At 43.3% G+C, this 10,856-nt stretch overlaps 1 protein-coding gene across 1 annotated transcript in view; it reads left to right on the top strand.

The window, feature by feature from the left end:
* Positions 1–5,445: 5,445 nt before the first annotated feature.
* pnp4a (purine nucleoside phosphorylase 4a) overlaps positions 5,446–10,856 on the top strand; it is a 37,663-nt gene continuing 32,252 nt past the window's right edge. Inside the window, exon 1 of the mRNA XM_066672646.1 lies at positions 5,446–5,551. The gene's annotated coding sequence lies outside the window, so the exon portion shown is untranslated. The remainder of the gene's footprint in view (positions 5,552–10,856) is intronic.

The following is a 10,856-nucleotide window of genomic DNA, read 5'->3' as shown; positions in this document are numbered from 1 at the left end:
GTATTGAGATGGTGCTGACACTGACAATGTTGCACACACAGACCCATCTAGAATAGCCTACACCAGCTGCCCCTGTTTTCCACACATTGTAAATGACATCAAAAAACTGTGGTAAAAGTATTAAAGACGAGGTGGTGCTGCACGTCCTGTGAAAAATGAAACACTGGTTTAAACAGTTTTTGCTGAAATGTAGACGTGCCCTGTGTGTGAACTTGTGTTAAAGGGATCTCTACAGCTTTTCTGTGCCTGCACATCATATGAGAACATTGTTTTTCACAGCACAGCTGAACCTATCCATAAAGGTGTAAATGTGCACCACTAAACTGAAAAATGTTCACATAAGCACTGCACAGCCCATTCGCAGCTTAATGAACAAAAGACAGAAAGATCGAGTGTATGGGAAAGACACTACAGGGCCACATGTACATATAATAAATGAAGAAGAAAATAGCCAACAGGCTCTAGACCCTTTCTTTCACAATAAACCTGAGAAGCCCATTGTATATCATTTACTTTGCATAGCGTACAAATGACAACAAACCCCTAGTGCTCTTGACAAATCGATCAATATTTTCTATGAAGTCCTATCAATTCTCAGAGTGGGTCTATGGCTCTGTCAAACATCAGTGTCAGATATCAATAGCCCGAGGACTTCCCAAGAAATAGCCGGTGACTGATCAATTTCAATCAGCGTGCTTTTGCAGCTTTCACTGCAGAACTTTTTCCTCAAACCTTCAGAGACTTCCTTCCCTGCTCCTGCAGAACTGAAGGATGACAATCTGAGCTTTTAGCCGACTTATAGTTTGATCCCTGGGCAGCGGATTTGCTTGCTGTGGCAGCACTATAGCCTTTTCTTGCCTTCTTGATGTATAAATATTTTGTTAACATTAATGGAATTGATTTTCATAGGACTGGTGAGATGAGAGTGCAGATTAGCCACAGCAGAGTTAATGAGGCTTAAAATAGGGCTGACTAGCCCAGAAAACCTCCCTTGATCTGGGGTGTGGGGGGGTGCCACTGCTGCCTTTGACTCTGTCAGAGTTCTGGGTGGTGCAATGAGGAGGAATCTGGCCAAACTTTCTGTCTGTGAAGGCAGATGAAATGGTGGTGTGAAAGGAAGGCCGTGCTAGAGTCAGTGTGTGTGCTTGTGTAGAAAGAGTGTGTGGAATGGCCTCCTGTAGGTGTGAAGATGTGGCTAAATCTGCTTTCTAACATGGATTTATTTTCTGTATGCATACATGTGGGTTTGTGAGTGTGTGTGTGTGTGTGTGTGTGTGTGTGTGTGTGCAAGTATAAAAATTATAACTTACAATGAGGTACAAAAAGGTAATGCCTACACACACACACTCACACCCACACACACACCTATATATTGGTGCTCTGTGATGGTCATGTGGCGGTCCTAACAATAGATGAGCAACAGTTTGTAAATGTAGAGATACATATTTATCTGACTGTCTGTGAGGAGTATGGTGTGTTCTCTCTGTGTCTGTGTGGGTTTCCTCCGGGTGCTCCGGTTTCCTCCCACGCTCCAAAAACACACGTTGGTAGGTGGATTGGAGACTCAGAAGTGTCCATAGGTGTGAGTGAATGTGTGTCGCCCTGTGAAGGATTGGCACCCCCTCCAGGGTGTGTTTCTGCTTTGCACTTAGTGATTCCGAGTAGACTCTGGTTCATAACCCACATAGAAAATTACAGACTCAAAATATTTTGCTTAGCTTATATAGTTTAGTGATATCAGTGTAAAAGTTAGTAATTAAATGTGTTAAATTTCTAGGTTCTAAAATCCATTTTTAATGTAATTGATAAAAAACTACTCATAATCACGTTTTCCTGTAAATCTGCGAATAAAACATTAACAGTGAATATCATGCCCCCAGCGAAGGTTCAACAGCAGAACAATTAAAACTGTTATTCGTAAATTAGGTTTATAATAAAAGCACATTATACTGAACATAAGTTGCATGGATCCTGACCTGTGCTAGAGTTACTGAAACTGACCCAAAGCCTACAAGCATCTGATTAAAAACATGGAGCTGAGAACAAATATCCTTTGCTGTCACAAGCTTTCACACACCACAGCATGAGCTGACAGGCTCAAAGGCATGAGGCTGTGACTCTCATCTTTCTTTTTTCTGTTATAACTTTTGATGGTTAGCTTTCCCTCTTCTCCCCACCCCAGACGTCTCGCTAAATCCAGCTAAAGTCTCCATATCAGACAGTAAACAATCAGCGGATGATGCCTGGCTTCAGACGCCCCCCTGCTGCTGAGCGATTTCAGTAGACGCTCGCCACCTTCCCCAGCACTCGCAACAGGGGTCATGCACATTAGCTACAGTGTGGCAAGATGAAGAGGGTGGGGGGCAGCAATTTCCATGGCCTAAGTGTTTTAAAGAAGCTTTTCTCTGTTTTGTTTAGCATCTAATAGATTTATGGTTCAGGCTGCAGCGTGGTATTGGGTGCATCTTTCCGCAGAATGCTCGCTGTGAGTTGTGCACTGCACTCACTATGGGTTATGTACACACACAATGTACCCACACTAACACACACAATTTTATATCACTGGGCGCAAGGCGGGAACACACCCTGGAGGAGTCGCCAGCCCTTCAAAAAGCAACACACATTCACTCACACCCGAAGTAAACCCACGCAGACACAGGGAGAACACACCACACTCCTCACAGACAGTCACCCGGAGGAAACCCATGCAGACACAGAGAGAACACACCACAGTCCTCACAGACAGTCACCCGGAGGAAACCCATGCAGACACATGGAGAACACACCACACTCCTCACAGACAGTCACCCAGAGCGGGACTTGAACCCACAACATCCAGGAGCCTGCAGCTGTGACAGAGACACTACTTGCTGCTCCACCGTGCTGCCCATCAGCCACATCAAGGTATTAACTGTTTTTAAATGGGCGCATGCCTGTGTTATACCATGGTCCATGGTGTGTCTGTGCTCATTTTTTCATTTGCTTTACTTATTCTGTCTAAGCCCCTGTTCATTCTTTAAACTTTTCAACTTAAAACACCCACCTGGTCTTTTACTTGTCCTATCACTAGACCCCGTAGAGCATGTGACATTAACACAGAAACAATATGTTAATTCAGCAGACCCTTAATCCCAGTGACCAGACCGTAGATGCTATATGGGGGATAAAAGCAAACTGACTGTTTTTTGAAGGCGTATTTATTATTTTTATTATATTTATTGTTATTATGTGTATTTGTTTATTTATTCATATCATAATACCAACTTGGAATCCCTCCTAACCCAAATGAACTACATTCTTAGTGGCATTAAAAGGCTAAATCCCATCCATCTTTAGGATTAAGGCAATATGTATTTGGAATCAGATTGAATAATCAGTCGTGTTCAGGCAAAAGCCAGGCACTGTATGACCGGCTGGACCTGACAGATTGCCTCTGTGATTCAGATTAATGGTGTAGGCCTGTGATCTCAGGGCCAAATTTTCAGCCTGGAACTGGGAGGAGATAGATGGTTAATGGGATTTTCGCAGGGATTCACCTGTGGTCTTGTACAAGATTAAGCTAGTTTAGGTAAATCACACATGAGTGAGGATGTGTGTACAACTACCGTGTATAGTTCACTGTGCAGAATATAAATGCTTGAAGCTGTCCCTATAGCGAGGGCTATAAAATGGAATGTAAAGGGGAAACGTTTTAAAAAGACAACAATAACCCCCATGTAAAACTGTCGTCGCATCTTGTTTTACCCTTTGGGTTGTTGTGGGTACATCCCATAACCTCCTTTGAAACCAAAAGTGCAGCCACAGAAGAATCATTATTAGCGCCATGAAAAAAATCATTAGTAAAACACTCAAATTTGCAGCTTCAGGATTTTCTCCTGGAACATTTAGATTATCTGAAGGTACAGGGAAATCGAATGTAATCTCATTTACCGAATTGTTTCGATGAAGATTGACTGATCTTTACACAGCAAGGTGCCATGTACATCGTGAAGAAACAACAACACAAAGTCACTTTAAAGGGGACATATGCAAAACGCACTTTTCGAGTGCTTTTGTATTTCCACTTTGGTTTCTACTGCTCCTATAAACACAAAAAAAAACATCCATTCGTTTTCTGTGAGTCACCGGAAAGAGCTTGGTGTCAGGAATCGTATGCTTCTACGAGTCGTTTGGATGGCTCCCTTACTGTGACATCACAAAAAGGAAATTTGCATAGAACCACACTGGCGCCAACCCTCACCTGCCAACTCCCAGATTGGTGGAAGATCCGCCATTTTGGTCTGTCACTTTTACAAGTGGGTGGGGCATGGCCAGCAACAGCTTATTTGCATAAAAGTGACAGACCCCTAAACGGCTTGTTCTGAAAAGGGACTGAACCTGGTGAGATCTCTTTATGTGAGAACGATTTTGTGCAAAGAACTTAATGAACATGTTTCTTAAACCCACAGACCTATTCTAACTTGTTTAAAAGGAGATGTAATATGTCTCCTTTAAGATTACTCAGACAAACCTTCATCAAACTAAGGATTCTTGCTTGAATTCTTTAATTTAGAGAATATTTACACTTTGAAATCTCTAGTCTCCGTAAGAAACACACTCCTAAATAATCTTATAAAGTTTTATAAAACTAAAAGTCTTATCTTATGGTTCTCATATCTGACCATATCTATTACCTGGCTAAATACACTGAACAAAAATATAACTGCAACACTATTGTTTTTGCTCCCATTTTTCAGGGCTTTTTTTCTCAAATATTGTTCCCAAATTTGTCTAAATCACATTTGAGAGTGGCCTTTTATTGTAGTTAGCCTTAAGAGACACCTGTCCTGTTTACACTGCTGCTAATCAGCATCTTGAAATGCCACACCTGTGAGGTGGATGGATCATCTCAAACGAGAAGCGCTCACTAACACAGATTTAGATCTAAATGTGTTAATATCTGAGAGAAAAAGGTCTTTTGTGAACATTGAAAAAGTCTTGGCTCTTTGAGGTCAGCTCATGAAAAATAGGAGGAAAATCAAAAGTGCAAAAGTGTTGCATTTATGTTTTTGTTCAGTGTAAAACAGTTAACTGCCTCCGTTCATAAAAACAGTGTGTCCCTTAAAATTATTTTAAAACGCGGCCATGTCTACAGTCAGCTCAATCCCAAGGTAAAAGGTGAAAGGTCACAGCTGTGCAGAACAGACAAGGGAGGTGGACGTACACGCAAGGAATTCAGACAGAATAAAGACAGGACTAAACTGAACTGAATAAAACAAGGACAGAGAGGAAGCAGGGTAGATGCATGTAAACAGATAGACACAGAAACACACAAGAACCGACAAGGGAGCGCTGAAACAAAGAGACTATAAAGACAGGACAAACGAGTAACACCTGGAGACAATAATGAGACAGAGGCAGGACTAAGGCAGGACTAGGACGGAGACAAGAACAATAACAAACAGAGCCATGTTCTACATGAGCACATGGTTTAGAAAAACAGACACAGACCAGGGCCAGCGTGTGACAATGATGAAAAAGCTCAGCTAAACACGCTGCCAGGAATAAAGAGGTAAATACATTTAAAACAAACCACTCTATAGACTCTATAGAAGTCAACCACCAATCAACACTCCAGGGCCACAGTCTACTCTCATGCTCTAAGGGTATAAACATTGGTCATTACATTTCTATCAGTTTACTTATACCTCACATCTCACACACACACACACCTGTATGTAGAAACTACACATAGAGGTGGATGATATAGTAAAATATTGCATGATGTCGAAACCTCAGTGGCATTAATTCACCAACTCAAATAAAACACCACACAAAATCCAATTAAACAGGAATTAAATGGTGAATGATTATTAACTGGGATTCCGTGAGCACAACAAACAACTGCTGCTTAAAGTCTTCATTTACATATGTTCATAAGACGAGTGCATTAATTAGAAAAAAATCACAAGGAGCTTGTTAACCCTTCATGCAGACATTTCCAGTCTCTGGAGACTCCTCTCACGGCCTGTCCCAGGTGTGTGAGTGCCAGACACGCTAGCTTCCGTGTACGATAGTGTGCTATGTGTCACGAAACCCAGCAAATCTGTCAGCTCACTGTTGTATAAGCTCTAATTGTTTATGTACATAGCGTAAGTGCTGGATGTCTAGCTAATCACTGAAGCTACTCAGTGAGTCATATGTTCAAAGCTTGGGCACTAGCTCATTTTTGAGTTGTAAACAAGGGACGAGGCAGTTCAATATGTGTTCAAATGCTAAACGTGTTATGGCTCACAGAGTGGCTCAAGGACCATTTGATCTGTTTAGAATCGTTGAGTGTCGATCTATATATTGATTTCGCTGTTTGACCTGTCCACTTCACTGCTTTCTGCGTCCCGCTCTGCTTTTCAGACTCACAGTTAAGAGCAGAAGGAAGGTGTCATGGTATAGGCTTTTTTAAGGTGAGATATTGTACCTCATTTACACAAATTAGCACAGTTCCCTGGGGTATTAATGAAAAGTCAGAATGGCCAGATTACACCCCACTCATTACATCAATGGGGAGTAAACTCAGAACTGCTCACTGAAGCTTTTATATTCTAACTTAGACACCACACAAAAAATGACTGTTTGTGTGTCGTTGGACACTCCCGACACCACATTAGTGTGCAGATGCACTGATAATCATTTTTAACAAACAGGTCTTAATCACAAACTCTGAGTGTGTTTTTAGTTAATGATCAAACCTTTTCCACTCAGGACTTTATTTAACCTTCAGCAGAGAGGGTTTTATAAGCTGTATAAACAGGTCATTTTGTTTCTTTTAACCTGGTTTATTGGTCAAAGCCTAACAAGATCCCAGTTTAAATCCCGAGCTGAACTTGTTTTGTGTAACGTGTTGCAAGGATATTTCCCTTAGCTTCTTCGATTTGGAAGACTTCAGACGCATAACAATCATTCAGAATTCCAGAAATGTCAACAAAACCTTGACTGTTACTACTTACCTATAGGTTCATCCATCCATCCATTATCTGTAACCCTTATTCAATTCAGGGTCGCAGTGGGTACAGAGCCTACCTGGAATCATTGGGGGCAAGGCAGGAATACACCCTGGAGGGGGCGCCAGTCCTTCAGAGGGCAACACACACACTCACACATTCACTCACACCTACTGACACTTTTGAGTCGCCAATCCACCTACTAACGTGTGTTTTTGGACTGTGGGAGGAAACCGGAGCACCCGGAGGAAACCCACGCGGATACAGAAAGAACACACCACACTCCTCACAGACAGTCATCTGGAGGAAACACACGCAGACACAGGGAGAACACATCACACTCCTCACAGACAGTCACCCGGAGGAAACCCACGCAGACACAGGGAGAACACACCAACTTCTCACAGACAGTCACCCAGAGGAAACCCACGCAGACACAGGGAGAACACACCAACTTCTCACAGACAGTCACCCAGAGGAAACCCACGCAGACACAGGGAGAACACACCAACTTCTCACAGACAGTCACCCGGAGGAAACCCACGCAGACACAGGGAGAACACACCAACTTCTCACAGACAGTCACCCAGAGGAAACCCACGCAGACACAGGGAGAACACACCAACTTCTCACAGACAGTCACGCAGAGGAAACCCACGCAGACACAGGGAGAACACACCAACTTCTCACAGACAGTCACCCGGAGGAAGCCCACGCAGACACAGGGAGAACACACCACACTCCTCACAGACAGTCACCCAGAGGAAACCCACACAGACACAGAGAGAACACACCACACTCCTCACAGACAGTCACCCGGAGGAAACCCACGCAGACACAGGGAGAACACACCACACTCCTCACAGACAATCACCCGGAGCGGGAATTGAACCCACAACCTTCAGGTCCCTGGAGCTGTGTGACTGCAACACCTACCTGCTGTGCCACGGTTAATGAATACAACCAGTGTTACTTCATAAAGAAAAGAGTTTTGAGCTTTATGCAGAACCAAATGAAAACTAGAGAAGCTGTAATTTATATTCAGTCATAGTGCTTCATAATCATAGTGACTTGATGCTAAGTTCTACATGGTCTTATCTTGTAGTAGAGAGTGGTCCCTACATTGGTTAAGTGAGAAAAAGCACCATTTGTAGTTGGTGAGTGATTCAGTGACAGCTTTAGTGAGGTACAGTGCGTCTTAAAAATGAAGGAAATTACACAAAAATAAATATGAGCCTCATTTTATTTTTCAAACTTCCTCCCAACTTTAAGACACAGGTGTTGTTTTGTGGTTATACCCGAGAATCTCTCTTTAGGGGCATCTCCAGCACTGACAGGCCTGTCTTCAATGTAGTAATGCTGACATTTTTCATTTTCAAAATCTCTTACAAAATTTAAAGTGAAATAGTAATAACACACCATCTAGATACGGGAAGGTTTAAGTGCGGCGTCCTAGATTTAGATCAATCACAGTCTATGGTGCCATCAATTTTTCACTCTAGGCTTTGGAAATCACTCAGCCCAGACAATAACTGCGGTGATTATGTAGTTAAGCGGAAGAGGAGAGTTGATTTTTCTAAGGTCAAATACACGTCCATTAGACAAAAGGACGTTTGCATGGGGCCTCATTGATCTTTTCGGATCACAGCAAGTGAAGCATGTCCCATAACAGGGTTTCTTTCCTGTTCCTCTATAAAATTTGTTTAATAAGAGGATCCTCACCACATTCTTTGTTGATTCGGCTCTGCAGTGCACCCAGCTAATATTATTCCTCCTTTCCCTCCCTCTTTTTTCCATTTTTCCACTTCCTCTTTTTCATCCTCCTCTGTCTTGTCTTTGACAGCCACCCAGTTTTAAATGCCATGCTACTTACTTATCCCTGAGGAAATATCCCTCCTCTGCAGCACAGTATATACAACATATTTCCATGTAAAATGGATGACATGAAAGGAGGGGGAAGTAGAGGCTTGCTTGTGTAGTCTGTGATAGGCCGGAGAATGAAAAGGCAGTCGTCATATGTATTATTGTGGCCTGCAGCAGAGCTTCAGTGACCAATGACTGGAATGAACTGGACTGGAATAAATGTAGTAAAATAATAAATTCAGAAGCTGACCTGACTGCTGTCTGCAGTTTTCCCTCGTCCCAATTCTTTTCCTGAGCCTTAAATCCTTCCTTGAAGAATATACTCTGATGACGTCTGGTGACATAGTTATGGGGTGAGCAAGTGTTCAAGGGGTAGAGGGTCTAAGAGTAGTACTGGGACACGCTTCCCATCGTACGTGTGTATGATGCTTACTGGAGCCTTAAACAGAAATGTAACTGTCACGGAAACGTATCATAATCTCTTCTTTAATTTTCTAAAGTCATCACAGCCGTACTGTGGCCAGGTGTGAGTTTGATTAGATCTACGTTTGCTTGCTCTTCCTCAGTAGCCCAGATGTTTAATTGAACCTGTTCAGGTTCACGTTCATTGCTGATTTAACAAAGTTATCTTGTCTGTCCCTATAACGACACAAATACATGGGCACATCTGTGTGTTACTGACTTTATGATGAATTCATCTGCACCATTTTGTTTAACTTCACAAAAACAGCCGGACTCTTTGTGTAATTCTACATAAATTCCTGGTTCCCAGTGATGCCTTATAGACTCTACCAAGTACATATTATTTCAGGTTGACAAAATGCAGTGCTGGGCGGCACTGTCTTTGTGTGTCTGCGTTGGATTGCTCCGGGTGACTGTCTGTGAGGAGTGTGGTGTGTTCTCCCTGTGTCTGCGTGGGTTTCCTCCGGGTGACTGTCTGTGAGGAGTGTGGTGTGTTCTCCCTGTGTCTGTGTGGGTTTCCTCCAGGTGACTGTCTGTGAGGAGTGTGGTGTGTTCTCCCTGTGTCTGCGTGGGTTTCCTCCGGGTGACTGTCTGTGAGGAGTGTGGTGTGTTCTCCCTGTGTCTGCGTGGGTTTCCTCCGGGTGACTGTCTGTGAGGAGTGTGGTGTGTTCTCCCTGTGTCTGCGTGGGTTTCCTCCGGGTGACTGTCTGTGAGGAGTGTGGTGTGTTCTCCCTGTGTCTGCGTGGGTTTCCTCCTGGTGACTGTCTATGAGGAGTGTGGTGTGTTCTCCCTGTGTCTGCGTGGGTTTCCTCCGGGTGACTGTCTGTGAGGAGTGTGGTGTGTTCTCTCTGTGTCTGCGTGGGTTTCCTCCAGGTGACTGTCTGTGAGGAGTGTGGTGTGTTCTCCCTGTGTCTGCGTGGGTTTCCTCTGGGTGACTGTCTGTGAGGAGTATGGCATGTTCTCTCTGTGTCTGCGTGGGTTTCCTCCGGTTGACCGTCTGTGAGGAGTGTGGTGTGTTCTCCCTGTGTCCGTGTGGGTTTCCTCCGAGTGCTCCGGTTTCCTCCCACAGTCCAAAAACACACATTGGTAGGTTGATTGGCGACTCAAAAGTGACTGTACGTAAGTGTGTGAGTGAATGTGTGAGTGTGTGTGTTGCCCTGTGAAGGACTGGCGCCCCCTCCAGGGTGTATTCCCGCCTTGCGTCCAATGATTCCAGGTAGACTCTGGACCCACCGTGACCCTGAATTGGATAAGGGTTACAGATAATGGATGGATGGATGGAAAATGCAGTGCCCGCATTCAGTAACATCAAAAAACATTACATTAAACTTGTCAGTTCTTGTCATGATCATAATTTTTTGGGTGAAATAATATTCACTTACAGTGCTTTAGTTTCGTAAGTTGGTATGCACAACAAACTGTTTTTTTTATATAATTTGTTTTATTTTCATGTAGGGCCAGATGTTGAGAGGAATAAGATAAAAGGTATTTGTTTGTTGTCTGGTTAAAGATTATCTGCTTATGAAATTCAACAACACAGCTGTAGATTAAGAA

This window comes from Hoplias malabaricus, chromosome 5, assembly GCF_029633855.1.
Source record: "Hoplias malabaricus isolate fHopMal1 chromosome 5, fHopMal1.hap1, whole genome shotgun sequence".
Lineage (NCBI taxonomy): Eukaryota > Metazoa > Chordata > Actinopteri > Characiformes > Erythrinidae > Hoplias > Hoplias malabaricus.
The sequence above is the reverse complement of the archived record's forward strand: the minus strand, read 5'-3'. Positions and strand labels throughout refer to the sequence as shown.